General features: G+C 42.0%; 1 protein-coding gene and 2 non-coding genes across 4 annotated transcripts in view; 1 reads left to right on the top strand and 2 right to left on the bottom strand.

Annotated features, from left to right (window-relative positions):
• Positions 1–19,872, bottom strand: part of LOC115765247 (glycine-rich protein DOT1) — a 99,475-nt gene that overhangs the window by 15,534 nt on the left and 64,069 nt on the right. The gene's annotated exons all lie outside the window — the stretch shown is intronic.
• Positions 14,208–14,281, bottom strand: Trnai-aau. The gene has a single exon. It is a non-coding gene; the product is annotated as a tRNA-Ile (tRNA).
• Positions 15,110–15,182, top strand: Trnar-ucg. The gene has a single exon. It is a non-coding gene; the product is annotated as a tRNA-Arg (tRNA).

Genomic DNA, 19,872 nt, shown 5'->3' with positions numbered 1-19,872 from the left:
TGTCGGTGTCGGGCAGTACGAAGCACTTTGCCTCATTGCGGGTTCATTGTCTGCTCGAGTGCTGACGCCGCCGTTGCCTAACACGGGCAATTTATGGATTTTCTATTAGGCGCGTGCGGCATCTTAAGAATTTCTAGGCGCTTGTCAATGCGTCGAATGCGTAACGCAGCGCTGCGAAATAACTGCATGGCCAAAGCAGCCAATCGGGATGTGTGTGTGTGTGTGCCATTTTATATGCCTCTAGAGGATATTTTACTATCCGAGCCCAATAACGATTTCCGAGTCGAGTCGATATCACCATGTCTGGCATTCCGCCTCTTTCTATGCAAGCTTAGCGCTCGCTCCAAAAGCTATCGTCAGGAAATATCGCATAGGTACTTCTGTTGCTGCAGCATATACCATATGTCAGAGGCGTCCAGATCGGATCACTATTGCTCCATAGGAAGAACGAGCTGAAAATGAGTTTTGGTCTGCAGCAACCTTAGCAATTAAGGGCTTCATGAGGCATATATCTGAAAGGTTATTTAATGTTCAGCCTGCCGCAGATAGCCGTTCTCTCTACTTTCACATTTAAAAAAAGCAACTGCCAACGCGGCGTATGCGTAATGCCGGCTAAGCCCTGCCCGGCGTCTGGGAAACGGACGGCAGCTCATCAATTAGTCGGCCATTGCATTTTGCTAGGCTTGGTTCAAAACTCTCGCCTTGACTGTAATTTAAACTTTGCTTGCTGTCCGGCAGAAAAATGGTTTTCGCTTTTTCAATTTTGTTTTTTCTGCGACTCTTGCTCTCCGTCTCTTTCGCACACTTTCTCACTCTGTCTCTGTTGCTCTGCGTTTTGTTGTCGCTCTCTATAACTAATTTCGTCTGGGCGCACTTTGTAAATTCCGCCTTTTAGTTAGTTGCATAGCAAATAATAACTTCCGCTTGTCTGCTGCTTTGACTAAGCATTGAAATGATTACGAAACAAGAGTTGCACTGCCAGCCAGACAACCCCTACTTACTGCTTTCCACACCGCCCCCTCACCCCGCCAGTCGGTGAGTTATCATCGTTTTGTTGCTTCAAGCGCTAAAAAGAAAATTCGTTTCGCACTGAGGCAAACTTTATTATACTTATAAGAAGAAAATTCGCCAAAACGAACTTTATGACTTGAATCCAGCAGCAGCAGCCGCCGCGAGCAGGCATTTAGTGTGGCCAGGCCGGAGCATACGCATCCGCTAGACTAGGGTTAGCCAAGCAGTTCTTGGCCACCAAAGGCGTTCATTTAATGTTTTCTATTTGTTCATATCTTAGTCTACGATCAAAATTTTACTCGTTTAAGAAGGAGCAGCAGCTCCTGTTACCACTGTAGTCGGGAACTTGATTTCTGTGATAAATAAACTTGTTCAACATTTAAATTCTTTTTCTACTATTTTCAAACTATTGAGGTTCCTTCGATGATATCAGTTAAATAATATCTGTAGTAAAAGCGGCTATTAACCGACTTTAACCAGAAGAAGTTTGCTTTCTTCAAATTTACGCTCTTTAGTTGGCTTCTCAATATCCACTGAGGCTGGCGGATAGTCCGAAAAGTGTGAAAAACATTTCAAATGAATTTTAACAAAGACAAATGGCTTTAATCCATTCGTATGGTAACAAAAAACGCCTCAAGCTATATTCCACTGATTTTCCACAGTTGCGGGTGGAATTACATAATATTCCGTGCACCTATAACGCGAAAGTAAAGCTTCCTAGCTCTTTCGGCTTGGGCTGCGCATTGATCACCAATAACTTAGCACAAGCAGTTTTATATACATTGTCTGTATAATATATTTAATAATATATCACTCATTGAAAATACACAAATATCTATTTCCAACAACTTTTGTATGCGACCCTCGCACTAGCTAATATCTACGGCCAATAATAACAAAAACTAGCGGCAATTTTTTCCTTTTTGTATGTGTGTGTTCGAGCGTGTGTGTGCGTGTGTGTGTGTGTGTGTGTCGGTTATGAGTAAAACAAGCAACTGGATAAGCAAAACCATCCATTGAATCCGAAGCCAATCCGCCCCAAAGCCACGCCCACGCACCCATTCATAGTTTATCCACTCATTCCGAGCCGTTGAAGCGCAACCGGTGAAGTGCGGCTTCAACTTTTGTTCAAGTTGATCGAAAAACGCGAATAAATCAACCGAGGCCCTCAACAAAATTTAAAGAACAAAAACAACAACTAAGCAAATTTAACTATTAACTTAAGCAAATAAAACATTGAGTGTTTTTACTTGGAGTACTATTCTGATCGTAAACTCAATAATGAAATTAATCAACCAATATGATACGTATTCATTAAGAAGAAGATACGCAAAATTTGGCATTTGTATTTATCGAGTCGCATTTTTTCAATCTTTATGTTAGAGAGGTTCAGGAATTTAGAAATATATATAATTTTAAATGAATAAATTCATGGAACAACTTTGATAACACTTTTTGATCTGCGTCCGATCAAATATAAATATCTGCGTTGCGCTTATTAACATTCTCACGTGCGGGAAATGGGTGGAAAAGTAATGTCAACATTGTTGAGAAACAAAAATATCTGAAACAATGCCGATTAATACAACAAACTTTACTCTTTATAAGCACAACTCATATATTAGGTACATATCAACTACTGGAATGGTTCCCTAGAGTTTTAGATGCTGCGCCTATTTGTCTCCTCCATTTATGTGTGTCCATAGCTGAGAGAGCAGTCGCTGCTCTCAAGTTTTAGGCATCTATCAGTGCGAAATTGGATGGGTATTAGGGCTGAATGTCACGTTAAAACCAATTGGAGAATCTTGTGCGATATATGTACATGGGTATATATATATATATATGTGTGTACACACACACACACACTGCTTTCTAACGTGTCTGACTTGAATTTTGTATGATTTTGCGCTTTGCTGTGCTGTGATGTGTAGTGTTGTGCCTGGCAAACACTCGACAACAAAGAGGCATTCCGAATTTTAATTTTAATTGAAATTGAAATATTTATGCTGCCACTTGCAACCAAAGCGGCTGAAGCACAGAGACGCCGGCGGCGGCGCTGACTTTCAAATTTAATCAAGCGCCAAGTGTAAAGCAAAATCTAAACAAAATGGCAGCAGCCCCTCAAGTGTATGTGTGTGTGTGTGTGTGTGTGTGTGTGTGTGTACAGTACAGCGCGCTTATATTAGTTGGGGTAGCTGAAAATTAATTAAGTTGAGAAAATGTCAACGCTGCTGCTTTCGCCCCGCCGTCTCGTCGTGTCTCCCGATATTGTTACCTGCCATTCGTTTCATTCCGTTTCGTTCCGTTTCGTTTGCCGTCAACCACTTTATGCAGTCGCCGGTCGCCAGTGTTGGTAAGTTGATGTGTGCACACATGCATGCTGCGTCACTTGGCACACCCTGTCACCTAGCCGCAAATGGGGTATTTTGTATATGATGCATTGCAAATTCCTAGCGAACGCAGTAACGAAGGCAAATACCAAATGGTAGAATAATTCATACGCATACAGGATAATCCATGAAACAAATGAATTGTGACTTAGTCTGCAGAACAATTAAACCGTCCAGGGTATGCTTGCATCGAGTGCAACCTTTTGACTTTCTGACTTTTATTAAGTTTTACGGTTACACACACACTGCACACAGCCACACACACCCACACACACACACACACACACATATTGCACACCTGCATCGTTTGCTGCTGATTAAATATTGCAACACACAATGGGACAATATGAGTATTAGTTCAACAAAATTTTATGTTTTTGCGTAGCGAAATCTATTATAAGCTTTTTCCTGTTTTTTCAAAATTAAATTAAACATTTTGACAAGCTTTTTATTAATTGTTATTTTAGTTATTTAATATTTAATATTTATTTATTTAAAATTCATTTATATTTGTGCCCAGAGTTTCAATTTTTGCTTACTCAAAACTAAACGTGAAGCCGAATGAGTTGGTTTAAGAACAACCTAGCTCCAAGTCCAACCGAGCCCTAATCGAACAGTTATTTCATCTGTAGCGGACCATATTCCTCACAAAATAAAAATATGGTTTAGTTTAGATTGAGATCAAAACAAAATCCTTGTTTACTTTTGGCCGAGGCATTCGTTCGAGCCTTGAGCCGAGCTTCTGAAATCGGCTAAGCTAACATCCCCGACTACAGTAAGAACTAGAAGCTCACCATTTAACACATAGTTCATTAATTTGCACATTGAAAATCAATATGAATTTTAAAGAAAATTGAAAAATAGTCAGCAAGTCACAATATATCTAAACAAGAATATGCTAATGCAATCTAATAGACCGCGAATTGAGTTGACAATTTTAAAGTGGAAACATGAAATATTGTATAACTAAAAGGGATTTGATAAAACCTTAGGATTATATACTCTTGATCCGCAAAAACAGCCTAGACTATGCAACCATTCTCTACATCTCTATCCATCCGCTTAGGTGTCTCTGTATAGTCTCTATAAAAATGGACATGCAGGCTCTCATAGAGGATAAACAGGATATTTTTAATATATTTTTTTTTGTTATTTTCCTTCTTATTTTTCCTACCCCAGCCCCACTGCGCGACACTTCATAGTTTGCGGCTTGAACGGCGGCTAGCGTTATGTTATGATAAGTTTATAATGCCACCAACACACACACCCATACACACAGCCATACACACACCAGCACACACAGACACACACATTTATGAGCGCCCTCTGCGATTTGAGAAAAGTGCGGAAAAGCGAAAAATTAAACTAAACCGAAAAAATAAAAATGAAGTGCTTCTTCTTTTTGGCCATTTGTTTTTTAGTGTTTCATGTGTGTGTGTGTGTGTGTGTGTGAGTGTGTGTTTGTTAACTTTGACGGCTCTAAAATTTATTAAAATTACACTAAACTGCAGAAGCAGCCGCTCGACCCAGAGCGGGATTTGTCGCTGAATGCGACGTACGAACGGAAATTATATTAGTTGTCGCTTTTGCCGGGGCTCTCACGGGAAGAATGAACGTTGAATGAGTGCATAAAAGCGTTAAAGTGGCGCACACGGATGCAGTTGCCGCCCGGAGAGCCCATTCCAGCAGCTGCAACATATGGTTGCTGCCAATGGAGCTGCAGCTGGAGCTAAAACTAAAGCCAAGGCTCAACTCCCACTGGGCGGAGGGCAATTTCGATGGCGGCAATCAAGAGGGTTCAACTTGAAGATTGTGTATGCCCTGCCGCAGCCTCTCATAGAAAATGAAAAAAAGTGAAGGAAAACTTGAAAATTTGGTTGAGGTGGTGCAGAGGTGCGGAAAGTGTGTGCAGAGGACTGTCTGTCAATGCTGGCCGTGGCTAGACAAACAATAAGTAAAAATTTTCAATTTCGTATGCAAAACTGTGGCACAGCCCGATAGTCACGCACCACTGAATGGGGCGTTCAGTGGGTGTGGCAATGATGATGTTCACCAAAAGAGAGGAAGAGCCGTCTGCCGCTTTCTTTGCCTTTGCCTTTGCCGTTGCTCTTGCCTTTGCATTTGATTTTGTGTGCTGATAGGCGCAAAAAGTCAAATTGTGGCAGCCAATTAACAGCGGCCGAGGCAACAGACCCCGCGGGGCATGGGGCAGCTGTTAAGAAAAGCACAAGTCAAACAAAACGAGCCAAAGTGCACACACACACACACACACACTCGGGTGTACACAATGACCAACCAGCTGAGCAGGCCCAGGCAAGGGTTAGGCATTCAGTATGTGCGAACGTGACTCGTGCCTCATGCTGCATGCTGCGTGCTGCAAGCACGTTTATAAAGTTGACAAAAAACGTTTGGGCCGACGATAATCATCTGGCAGTTTTGCGCTATCAGCGACACACACGCACACAATGGCCCAGGCGCAAAAGGAGCCACTGAAGCGTGCCAAAGATGAGGGTGAGAATGGGGCTGGGTGCTGGGGGCTGGGAGGGAGGTGCGCGCACACGGACATGACCATGGAAATGTATATGGCAAGATGTAGAAGACGAAGCTCCCGCACTCGCCAGCTCGACACTTTTGCTTTTGTCAACGTCCTGTGCCGGGGTTGCCAACAGATTTGCCCAAAAAGATGACTGGTGAATTTTAAAGCGCGAATGGGCTGCAAAAGGGCGCAGAGCCGGGGCAGGGCAAAGGGGCGACAGTCTGCCAGGGGAGCTTGCAACGAAAATAAACGCCTCGGGGCTTGACCTGCTAATGAGCACACGAGCAGAGGGAACTGAAATGCGCTATACAACACTGGTCACGGTACTGTACGAAATTATTTAATTAAGCGAAGGGTAAAAATGCTGCCGAATTCATTCGATATTTTTTGCGGACTAAGCTAATCAGAATTTGCCAGTGGTTATTTATATATATATTTTTTAAATATTTATATTTAATAAATTCTTTTTGCTCAGATGTAATTGGTTTTTTGTATTTTGTTCTTCCCTACCATCTTCACTATTTCAGCCTCCCAATTCACCATGTTTTGTCGGTATGCGAACCAGTGTGCGAGGGTCTCAATAGGCACAAGGCCAAGCAGTAAACAATGGCGAAAAAAATTTAAAAAAAAAGGCTGCGCTCATTAAAAACGCAAAGCGAATGCAACTTGCAACATGCAAAAGCAGCAGCAACAAACAACAGCCTGAAAGTAGGCTACGCAGGAATGGAAAGTGAGCCGCAAAACAATTGGCATTAGAATTAGTTGGCCAAAGGAAAGAGAAAACTGGGAGAGAACTAGAGAGAGAGAGAGAGAGAGAGAGAGAGAGAGAGAGAGAGAGAGAGGAAGATGTAGAGGGAAATAAGCTGGCGTTCGAATATACATATACATATATATGAATATACCCACATCTGAACATATCGAAAACAAAAGTTAGATCAGAAATCAATTCTTTCTAAAGGAATTCATCATTTTAGATTAGATTAGGTTCCTCTTCCGATTTTCCTAATACTTTCTTTAAGTCGTATATCAACTCGTCAGCAAAATGTTAAAATATATGTATATCATTCACAGTGTAAGATCTAGAGTAACTGCCATTTTGAATGTAGATTAATCGAATTGAACGGCAACCCTGTTTGAATGCAAACTGAACGAGTATTAACATTAATATTTAGTTTTGTTGGAATGCTTGACAAACTGTATAATTTTTTTGTTTTCTGGGAAATTAGGTCTTGAAGTCATCGAACCAATAACTAAGCATTCCTTTTGCTAGTTTTTCTTAAGTTTCATTTGCCAAGAATCTGGCTGCGATTGTGAGTACAACATGACAAGTAGGGTATACATAGAGGCCATGATTTGGAAAGGGTATTGCGCAGAAAGAATTGCTTCCATTGCGTATATCTAATATTGTAATAAATATCTCAATTTTACTTATATTTATTCAAATTAATTTTTGTCATTTATAGCAAACATTTTTTTTCAGTGTGCCATAAGAGGAGGAAGCACAATAAAATGCAAGCTCTCTTTTGGACACCGCATTGGGATGCACTTTTTCAGTAGCACGGCAGTTAACTCAGTTGGCCAGCTGGCAATTGCATAATGCACAATGGAAATGCATTTATAATTGAAACGCGTGCTCCATTTAGCCAGGGGTTCCACATACGAATAGCTTGTGGTCTTTATAGGCCAGGCGCGCAGCGGGAAATCGCTTTGTGAAGCAGCAATCGCTGCTGCTGCTGCAACTGCTGCTGCTGCTGACAGCCTGACGCTGATTAAGAACTTATTTAAAGGCAAGTCGCAGTTCAAAAAAGCGAAAATGTAGCGCCAAATTCAATTTGTGCAAAAGTGAAATGATGATAATGATGGGGCAACAGCAAAGGCAAACAAATTGAAATGCACACGCACACACGCACACACACGCAGACAAAAGAAGCAGAGCGAAAGAGACAGACAGACAAGCAAAGAGCAACAAAATTTGGTTTGAAATTTGCATTCATACATCTTTCAAGCTAACAGCAGCAGGCCGTCCAACTGAGCGAGAGAGGGAGAGAGCGCAAGCTTACTCTCAATATTTGGTGTCTGTCGCTTCCTCGCCCTATTCTTGCGCCTCTTCTTCTTCATCTGTGGCCCCCATTCATTCATTTGCCTGCGTCGTTGCCGTTGCAATTAAATGAACGCACAAAAAGTATGCAGTGCAAATGGCAAATGCCAAATGCTGTAAACAAAATGGCGCACGGCGAGACGTGCCAAAATTAAGCAGACCCCCAAGCAGCGAGTGTGAGAGTGGGAGAGAGAGAGAGAGAGAGAGCGAGCACGCATGAGAGCGCTGCAAAGACATGTTTTGGAGGCTAAGTTAAAGGCATGTGTGGCACGAGTCAAAGTTGCAGCATATGCGATTCTTGCAGCCACCTGTGAGTGTGTATTTGTTGTGCCCGTCTACCTGTCTAGTGTGTTTTGTCTGCGCCAATTGCCAGCTGCAATTGCATTTGAAAGTGATAATTTGGTGTGCACGTGCGTCTGTATTTGGGCGTGTGTGCGCCCATCATCTGCCTTGATAACTGGGCACAAGCTTGGCCAACACACACACACACTCATACACACACACACACATGGACATAGACAATTTGATGCACTTGTGCAAACACGCATTCAAACTCAACTTAAACAAACTTAATACACACAAACATGTTTATACGATATGTACATGCAAATGCATATGTAAATGTTCACTGAAAGCAATGCAAATTCCAATGGGAACACTCCCTAAACTAAGAGGCAAATTATTGTATTTGAATTCAAAGTTAAAATAAATAAGTTACTGTCGGATGCGTGCGACCGTGCAATACTCTGTATACAGGGTCATGCCAGCCACACCTACACAACTATCTTTGGAGTGCCGAAAATTGAATACCCTGCCCTGGCTTGTGCTTCAACTACTTCAGAGCGTTGTCATATAAAACTTCTAATTCTTAGAAGATATCTATGTGAGCTTACATTTGGAGTAAAGGCAGGCAGCTAGACGAGTGTTGCACGTATCCAATATACCCGTTTTCACTTTTCAAACAGAATATAATTAGAAGTTTTTGAAGAGTTCTATATGAAAAATATTACGAGCTCAGAAGCTTTAATACCATAAAAAGTATTCAAGTTGCAAAAATGAATTCAGACTGAAAACTTGGCAAATAATTCAAAGTGTTATATTGCATATATCATAAAAGAATCAAGAATCTTAATATAAAAGAAAATATTAGAATAATTTACAAAAAGTGCACAACTCTTACACTCCTTCTGCGACTTGAATTTTCCCTCAGTGTACATGTGACTTCTTGTATACCAAGCAAATGAGGTTAAACACACACAAGCGGCGAACTACGATGAGCACACGATAAACGTGGAGCCCAGTGTGGTCGGCGGTGAGGAGGGGAGTGGATGAGATTTTCATCCAAGCCAAAGCCAAACCAATTGGGTCATAATTGCTTTATGGACACCAAGCGCAAATGAGTCGTAAGCGGAGCAGCAGCTAAAGCGGCGGGTAACTGCTACCCGGTACCCGTTACCCGTTACCCGGTACCCAGAGTCGGTAACTGTTAGACGGAAAGGGTTGCTGGATGCAGGTTAAGGATCACTCTTGTCAGGGGCAGAGCGAATGCATTCCATATACGTATGTTTGCACAAATGGGTGTGTGTGTGTGTGTATGTGTGTGTGTATGAGTGTGCGGGTTTGAGGTCGTGTGTCCACTGTAGCCGATTTCTATGCTGGGTTTCTGTTAACCGCCAACAAAGACAAGCCACAAACAAGTTGCTTTCAACCAAACATAATGTGTTAATCGAATTAATTTGCTAGCGACTCGTTTCTTCCTTTCAACTTAATCATTCTTCATTTGCAATAGACAATACACAGATTGTTGAAAAATGATTTGAACAGCTATCTTCGGCACGCCGAAGATCTAATACCCTTGCAGACCCAGCCTTTTCATAGTGCTTTGCTCGTATCTAAGAAGCACAGGGAAAATAGTTAATGCCGAGTTTGGGCAAAAGATATATCTATATAAACAAAATGTTTTTTCATACAACAACTTAATTTTCGACCGATCGTTCCTATGGCAGCTATATGATACGGTGGTCCGATCCAGCTGGTTTTCACATATGTGCTGCAACAGAAAGAAGGACTAGCTTTAATACTAAGAGACAAGTTCGCATAGAAACAGACAGACGGACATGGCTAGATCGACTCGGCTGTTGATGCTGATCAAGAATATATATACCTTATGGGGTCGGAGATGCTTCCTTCTGCGTGTTACATACATTTGGATTTTGCACAAATACAATATAACCTTATACCCATTTTTAATGGGTTCAGGGTATAAAAATTTAACTTTGGCTAGTTTCATCAGATTATTTTGCTATTTTTAAGCCCGTTATAGAAGCTGTTTTAGTTTTGTCATGAAATGTCTAACGCATCGAAGAATCCCATATACTCTAGATCAGCATTAAGAGGCGAGTTGATATAGCCATGGCCGTATGTCCGTCTGTCCGTCTTTCTATTTCAGGCAATACATTTATCGGAACAATTGATCCAAAAGTAGGTTCTTGTATGAACAACTTGTGTAAAGGACACAAGGCTAGATATCATGCAAGTGCAGAAAAGGAAACACTTCGACATGCAGAAGATAACCCAACTCTCGCGCCTTACATTCATTTTATAATATTTATAGCTGAAGACCCATTTGGCCAACTCTCATACGCGTTGGCCCAAAGCGGGCGACATAATGCAGCTTTGGTAATGGCTTCAGTGCGTTTGTTAATTTGTTGTTTGATGGCACACACACACACACACACACACACACACACGCTCTCAGAGATAGAGAGCGGTTTATATGGGGCCACAGTGCAGTCAGTCGTTAGGCAGTCAGAGGGGCCTACTGCGGGGCGAGCAGGTGGCTAATGAGCCCCGCGAGGCTCTAACATGTTAATCCCAGTTAGTAAGTGCATTTGTCTGCCACCTCCGAGCCGTTGGGACAGTTTGCGTTTGATTCGTGAGCCCCGTAATTTGTTGTGTTTTAATTGGCCCCGCGGCATTGGGTCTCCCTTCGCCAGCGGCCGGGTGGGCGGGGGGCCAAGCGCTGCAGATTTTTTTTTTGGTCTATTTTGCGGCCATTCATCGAGTGCGGCCAGACATAAATCAAGGCGCTGACGAGGCGTCAAAGGCAGGCAGACAATCGGACGCCTCGTTCCCAGGAGAAGCGGAACCACTTCATAACTGGACTCTCCACCCGAATCGCATACAAGACACATGCGAATGGAGCCGGATTGGGATTGGGATTGGGATTGGAAGTGGGCGATGGGCGGTGGGCGGTGGGCGGTGGGCGGTGGGCAGCGACTGTGGCTGGCATTGCGATAACAACAGTGCCGCCGGTGGCCACTGGACATTGGACATTGGATGTCGTCTTGCTGGATCGCTCTTTGGGGCAAAATAAATTACCATAATTTAGGGGTAATTCAGCCAACAACAACAACAGCAAAAACTCGCAAGTACGGCAACGTTGACAAAGGCTGAAGTGTAACGTCGAAAGGGCGGCGTACAGCGGTTGCCGGACCCTGGGCAATGGGATTTTTCCAAGTTAAGTGGACATGAAACATGCACGACTATCCAGAATGATGTGTGTGTGTATGTGTGTGTGTGTGTGCTTTGTAACTAGTTTAATGCCCTGCCAATGTTGGGGCATATGTCTGAGAAGGCAGCGCATGCCGCAGAACACAAATCAGAGATGAAGAGACAAACTGCAAACAAGATTCAAAGATTCTGCCAGCTATTCGTGAAGAAGTTGGCCCAGTATGAGCAGGAGCACCTAAACATGTACGGAAGTACTTTTCTATTATTTGTCAAGTTCCTTGCCTTCCAGCAAGAGAGACGGGCCTCACAACTGCTGTCGTAGTAGAATAAAGGAATAAAGGATGCACCGAGCTGCTTAAAGGACATTAACTTTATTTCAATATAATTTTTAGCATTCAAGCAGTTAGCAGAAACCCGCTTGCTTTTTGGGTTCCATGTGGGAGCTCGAGCAGTTCGCTCGGGTAAACACTTCTCCATTCAGATGCGCACGTCTCGTACTCATCCAAGTAAAGAGCTTTAGTTGGTTAGCACAAGAAAATTGTACTTATTCTATTAAAAGAAATTCTGATACTGCGAGTGTTATATTTTCTATCTTTAATTTGAAGTAGTACGAATTTTGCGATCTGTCAATTCACATTTCATAAAGCGACTTCTCCAACGAGTCGGACATTATGTTAAAGAAAACGCTCAAGCGAGTTCTCATATGATGTATTTTTTATAATTATTATCATAAACAACGAATGTTTATATAATCAAGCCAAGAAACAAAACTGAGATGCGAGCCCGATTGTCTTTCAATAGAAACAAAATATAATGTAACCATAAACAAGTAAGAGGTTCTAGTCGGGAGCTCCCGACTAAGGGATACCCTGAAACCTCTTCTTCCAACATCAAATGCATTTATATATTCTATTTTAGAAGCTATATGTCAAGTTTGGTGACTTTAGCTCTTATTATTTACCAAAATTGCCCAAAAAACAGGATATCGATTTTTATCGATTGCTTGGAAACGGAGTAAATTATCGATTATCGGAAACTAACTCGATCTGCGCGGGAACTTGGAGCATCTACATCTAAAATTTCAATTAACTAGCTCTTATAGGTTCTGAGATCCTTGCGTTCATACATACGGACGGACGGACGGACGGACGGACAGACAGACGGTTATGGCTGGATCGACTCGGCTATTGGTGCTGATCAAGAGTATATATGTACATATACTTTATGGGGTCGGAGATGCTTGCTTCTGCCTGTTACATACATTTGGATTTTGCACAAATACAATATACCCTTATACCCATTTTTAATGGGTTCAGGGTATAAAAAAAGCGAATACGCAATAAAATTCCCAAATAGTTTTAGCATTCAAGATTGAGCACGTCCAGTTGAGTTACTGTTAATGCAGGGTATCTGCACAGTCATCGGCTCATTTGGTGTGCTTTTTCATTAGGATTGTTGTTGTTGTTGTTGTTGTTGTTGTTGTTGTTGTTGTTGTTGTTGTTGTTGTTGTTGTTGTTGTTGTTGTTGTTGTTGTTGTTGTTGTTGTTGTTGTTGTTGTTGTTGTTGTTGTTGTTGTTGTTGTTGTTGTTGTTGTTGTTGTTGTTGTTGTTGTTGTTGTTGCCTGGTGGCCTTTGGGTCTGCATGTGCGTGCCTAGTTTAGCTTTTGATAAACTGCTTTGCTCAAGTTGAAACTTAGCCCGTGACTGGTTTGCTGCTGGTAACTGGCCACAATTGAGCCCAAGTTCTGGCCACGTTTAACGGGCCCAAATGCGGCTCGTACAAGGCTAATATAGTTCAATAGCCAATGCGACGCCTGCGAAATGTGCGCACAGCTCATTTGATGCACATTATCGTGTTTTTCGTCTGTTTTTCCTTTTATTTTTTTTTATTTTGAATGTCTGCCAAAAAGTGGCTTGAAATATCTTCGAGAATGAAAACATTTACAAGGCACAGACAGCGACCTATGACCTCCCGAAAAACGCTTATACCTTTCCAGCTCCCCTGCTCTGCTCCATATATAGATATATATATATATGTGTATGTGTATATGTAGATGCTGATGTTGTTTTCAGCTGCGGCGTTGGCGCCCTGCAAATTGTTAGCTATGAATCGAATGAATTGAATCTAGATGAAGATTGAGTCAAATGTACAAATGTACGAAGAGCCCGCCGAGCACGACTAAGGCTCGTTGCCAGCCTCCCCATGATGATGACGATGATGATGATGACGATGCCAATGATAATGAAGGCAATAATGACGCTGCCAACGAATTTTATTGTGAATGAAATTGAATTCAATTGTGGAAAATCGAATGCGACGGCAGCATTGCCAGCGAAGCGCAATAATTGCGCAACTTATCAACGTCATTTGGTCTGGTTGTTGAGCCACCCGCCCCACCCCATGGGAGAGTGGGAACTGCCAAAACTGGCAAAAATGCCGCCAAAAAGGCATAAAGAGAAGGCCATAAATGGCTTGCGACTTTCAGCTAAATGGCATTTTAACATAAATACATATGTATGCTCATAAATCGCATCAGTAGATAGCTTTACTTAAAAAAATAATGTAAAACTATATACATATGCTTCAAATAAAGTGTACAGTAATGAAAAGCAACTCAATGCCGAACTACACAAATTTTTTAAAATATGAAAAAAGCCAATGGCCCATGGGGGGATCGAACCCGCGACCTTCGCGTTATTAGCACGACGCTCTAACCAGCTGAGCTAATGGGCCGCCTTGAGCATGGCTGGCGTAACAGCATAGATACTCTAGCCAGCAGCAGCAGTGACAAACGTTCAATTTATAAACAGTTTGACAAGCACTGAACAAGCGGCGTGATCGAAACGAAAGCAAAAGCTCTTGTCACAGGGCAAACCGACGAAATGCGAAAGCTTTGTTAGCTTTTTACTAATTAACACTGTCTTAAGATAACGACGGGCACCGGAAGAAACATAACGAAAGTGTGTTTGTCGCAAAATGTTCTTGTGGCTGTTGTTGGAGCTGTGACGGCAGGAACAATAGGAAGCACAATGAATGCTTAAGTCAGTGCGACGGCGGCGGGTGGGAGGAGGGGGCATACGACTTTACAATTCATTTTGCACATTTCCTTGACATTCTCATTTGAGCAGCAGCAGGTATTTTTTTTTTTTTGTAGCTTTTATGTTTCATTGTGTCCGCAGAGCCTGCATATGCGACGTGTCTTTCCATTGTGTTGGGTCAGCACAAGTGTGTATGAGTGTGTGAGTGTATGTGTGTGTGTGTTAATATACTTATACGCATACATGTGTACCTGTCCATATTTTTTTTTAGCAGCGGCGGTCGTTTTGCGCACTGTGGCGAGGGGTATGTCTGTTCATTAGAGCGTCGCTTAATTAGCGCAGCGCTTTGTTTTGCACACACTTCCACTTCCTATTCCCCAATCTCCAGTTACCGCTCTCCATGCTCATTCTCATGCTCGTTACTATTTATACTTGTGCCATTGGCCCCGGCCACGTCAACGGCGTTGCGTCATCGTACCTCGGCGTATCTGGTTTAGAGCTTTTGGCGCGATGCCTCACAAGTGACCGTGTGGCCTAATGGATAAGGCGTCGGACTTCGGATCCGAAGATTGCAGGTTCGAGTCCTGTCACGGTCGGTTGACAACGGAAGCAACATTGTATGCGATGTTGTGTTGAGTGTCTTTTTTTTTTTTTTATTTCTTTACTTGCGCACTTTTAATTGTCATCGACGAATCAACATCATTACTCAATTTTAACGATGTCACATTTTTTCTGTGTTTTTGCCGCTCTCTCGGCTTTTTCCCATACGCCAGATAAGAGCAATTAATTTTAATGCGAACGACTCGATTTGTTTGCGTCGCCGTTTTGTTTTTTTTTTTTTTTTTTTTTTGCACCTGTTTGCGCTGGCATTCTTCTTCTCCTTTTTTTCTAGCTGCACCCTTGATGGGCGCCTAATTAATTCCTTAAGCTGTCTGTGCAGCCAATGGGTGAAGGGGGGTGGGTGGTGCAATTGGACACAAGGCAGCGGGCAGTGGGTGCAGCTGCCTGAACTGGCTGGGTGAACACATTATTTCAACTTTTTGCCTGGCAAAAAACTTTTGCCACGCAACTTGGCCAGCAGGTGTGCGGCCATAACCCCAATTAAATGCAGGCAGGCAGCCAGCGCCAGCTCATTGTTTGGGCTCCATTGTCGGTCCCTTTTACATTTACCTGTGCCTTACTTCGCCTCTGTCTTTTACCTGTCTTAGTCTTTTTGTGTCCCTCTGTTTGTCAGTGTCCAAACTTTTCGATAAGCGTTTAATTGCAGGTCGAGCAGTCTCCGCCTCCGACTCCGTCTCCGACTCCGGCTCCGACTCTGACACTGACTGCAATTTGCGTTTTCCCAAACGGGAAATGCGTTGAACAATTTCAACCGGATGTTAAATGTCAGGGCTGATTATGCGTTCAACGTTGTTGTTTTTGTTAATGTCGCTGTCAGTCTGTTGCTGCTGTTGTCGCCAATTTATGAGCGACAGTAATAAAAAATGAAAGAACAAAATGAAAATTGTGCGCCGGTCCAATCAGATCCTATTAGCAGCAGTTTAAATAAATGAGTTACAAATTGTCCATTTAAATGTAAAATATATGTATTTCAGTTTTTGCTTTAATCTCCAGCCTAGTTGAATATGAAATTAGTTAAAGTTAGCTGGCAAAGCTCGCTGACTAATAAAGTTCTTGACATCGGCATGCGGCATGCTTTACTATTTTCCTTGCCTCACGCTTGCAATTCCCAACAAGTTCAAGTTTCGCAAAACGGACAAGGCGTTTGCCAGAGTCGATAGCAAAGTGAGCAGACAACTTGAGTAACTTTTATACCCTGAACCCATTAAAAATGGGTATAAGGTTATATTGTATTTGTGCGAAAGCTTAATGTATGTAACAGGCAGAAGGAAGCATCTCCGACCCCATAAAGTATATATATTCTTGATCAGCATCAATAGCCGAGTCGACCTAGCCATGTCCGTCCGTCCGTCCGTCTGTCCGTCTGTCCGTATGTATGAACGCAAGGATCTCAAAACCTATAAGAGTTAGAGACTTGAAATTTTAGATCTAGGTGCTCCTAGATCGAGTTTGTTTCCGATAATCGATAACTTACTCCGTTTCCAAGCAATCGATTATAATCGATATCGATATATTGTTTTTGGGCAATAATAAGAGCTAAAGTCACCAAACTTGACATATACATAGCTTCTAAAATAGAATATATATATGCATTTGATGTTGGAAGAAGAGGGTTCAGGGTATCCCCTAGTCGGGAGCTCCCGACTAGAACCTCTTACTTGTTAATATTTATATCTCGTTACTTATTATTTAAACACACAGTAAATAATTTGACAAAAAGAAATGTGTAAAACTCAAATGGCATACGCATCGGTTTCATATCAAAGCCATTTTCTTATACAAAAATATTTTTCGACTGAGGTTTGTTAATATATAGTTATTTTCTATTCGGATTTTTGGATTTTTCAAATTTGTTTGGTGCATGCAAAGTTCACGAGTGTTGCAAATTTCCAGAATTAATGCGAATGAGCGATAATTAAGGAGCTCTACTCTAGCGGAAAACTTACACGGGAGTAACTTGTCACCTTGTTCTGACCCCCTTGACTACGTCTCTGCTCGGCTGAGCTTAAACTGAGCCTAAGGGCTCGATATTGCAGCCCTCTCGCTAGGTTAAACAGGGCTGAGTTTTGCTCTCTCTTCCATTCACTCCCACTCTTGGTCTTCCCATATCCCCACTCACTCTCTCTCTCTCTCTCTCTCTCTCTCTCTCTCTCTCCCTCTCTCTCTCTCTTTCGCTTTCTATTATGATTACGCATTTTTTGGCTGCAAATGAAATGTTTTGTCAACTTGCTGCCAAAACAGCGGACAACTTAATGGCCGACGACAAAGACGAAAATACGAAACACACACACACACAAACACACACACACACACACACACACTAGTAAGTAGCAAACAAACAAACAAACAAACAAACAAACATGGGCGCAATTTTGCTGCAATTTCCAAAAGTTTTCTTATACCCTGTACCCATTAACTGCGGCTCAAAAAAAAAGGGTGTAATAATGTCAAACAAATGTGTGCAAACGTTAAGCGAATATCGAATCTAGAAGTCTAGATACTCTGGGATTTGAGTTAAGCTCGAACACTTGGAGCTGCCCCTGCCTGCCTCAGAGTTCCCAAGCCCTGGAGTGGAGCCTCTTCAGGTGAAATTTAACACACACTTGCTCTACAACTTAGTTAGTTCGTTTTATTGGGTACAGAGTAACTGCTAGTCGTGCAAGCTCTCGTTCTCTGTCGCTCTCTCCCTCTCTCTCTCTCTTTCCCTTTCATTTTTGCTTAGTTCTCAAGCAGCAGTTGCGGCATGAGCTGCTGCCGTCGACGTAAGCGTCAGCGTCGACGTTGTAATTTGCATTTGTAATCAAAAAGTTGCACATAAACTTTGTTTTATGCTCATTTTCCTGCACACACACTCACACACACACGCACACACGCACACACACATTAGTGCGCTGTGACGAGAGGCGCAGGTTGCTAAGGAATTAGACGACAGTCATGTTAATATGCCAGCCATGTGCACACGAGATCCCAAAATTATAATCATATGCCACATGCCCAAGCTCAGCGCTACCCCCACCCCCAAAATATAGCTGAGCACTCGATTGGAGCACAGCAGGGGTAAATGCGAGGGGAAAGGGGCTGGCTGAACGCGTGAGAAGTTGCGATAATTAAAGGAACCCTCTTTATTCGGCGTTTGTGCGTAGTGAAAAATGCAGTCTTAAATTGCGCCTAAGCCACATTAAATGAAGTTCTTCTAATTAAATATTATTTGTACTCGTTGAAGTCGATACAATCGATACACGTAGTTATAGCATTTCTGTACCTATGAACATGTTGCTCTCTGGAAAAAGTGTTTCAGAAATAACTTTTCCGAACATTAAGATCGTTAAGATCGAAGCTCGTTAATATTATTGAATTATGTACGATACGAATCTCTTGGGATGAGTTGTTTTTCTTATACCCCGAAAAGGGAATAATGGTTTTCTGCGAATGTACGTAACAGGGCAGAAAGAGGCATGTCCGACCCCATAAAGGATATATAGTCGAGTCAATCTAGTCGATCTGTCCGTCTGTCTGCCCGTCCGTCCATCCGTCCGTCTGAGCGTCAGACAGGACAGACACCTTTTATATGTATGAACGCGTCGATCTCAGAACCTATAAGCTCTAGAGAAAATTTTGAACGTATATCCTACTATTTCCCGTGCAGTGCGAGTCTGTTTCCGATAATCGATAACTGGCTAGTTTCAAAGCAATCGATAGGAATCGTTATCGACATCCTGTTTATTGAGCAAATTTCCTAGATTTTAAGAGCCAGAGTAATTTAATTTGTCATGTTACATCTAAAAAAGTAATTACAGATCGAGTATCTTAACCCCCCTCCCCCCACGCATTTGGTAGAAGATCGTTCAGGGTATCCTCTAGTTGAGCACTCATTGGTTACAGGGTATAAAAAAAGGCTTAGATTATTGAATTAATGCGGTTGTGCTTGTTATGTGAATTATTTTTGTTCACTGTAGTTGGAAGGAAGTCACTTTTTTTCCATTGCACTTTCTAGGCCAAAAATCCCTTTTAGCTTGTTTGTTGAATTTTTGTTTTATTTCTTTGGCTGCTTGCTCAATTTATTATCAAACGACTTTGAATATGACCCCGAAACTGTCGAAGATGGTAAACAGATTCATTTCAAACAAATATTTGTATTGCTTCCACAATGTTTATAAAGAATAGAAAAGTTTGTTCATTAGAGTTAAGTGTGATGTGCGGCAATTCTTCTGTCAAATCGAGCTGTCAACTTGTCAATAAACGACATTTAGCTGAGATGCTGAATGCAAGAGTTAACATCTAACAGGACCTCTGACAGGAACATTTGAAAATATTCAAGCTACGTAAACAGCGAACGTTCTCTTGCGAGCTTGTGGCACATTTATTTAAATCCGAGTCTCACTTAAACTGACGTCTTGAATGATTCAATTGTGCTTCAATGTGATCAAATTGAAGCAAGTGAATTTGCACCCCTCACCCCTCAGCTATGGCCATCAAGTGATGAAAGGACGCAATGGAAAAATGCATCAAACTGAAATGCGGTAAAGCGGCATTTAATCAACTGATGTTGCTCACTGGGAGCTGGCCTCAGGGGATTCAAATCCAAAACCATATCGAATCTGAATCAAATCAAATATTTACTTGCTGTTAAATTTATGACAAGCGACTGGCAAAAGAACACAAACA

The sequence above is a fragment of the Drosophila novamexicana genome, unplaced genomic scaffold (assembly GCF_003285875.2).
Source record: "Drosophila novamexicana strain 15010-1031.04,08,12 unplaced genomic scaffold, DnovRS2.1 tig00000960-arrow-arrow-pilon, whole genome shotgun sequence".
Classification (NCBI taxonomy): domain Eukaryota; kingdom Metazoa; phylum Arthropoda; class Insecta; order Diptera; family Drosophilidae; genus Drosophila; species Drosophila novamexicana.
Note: the sequence above shows the minus strand (reverse complement) of the source record. Positions and strands in the feature narration are given on the sequence as shown.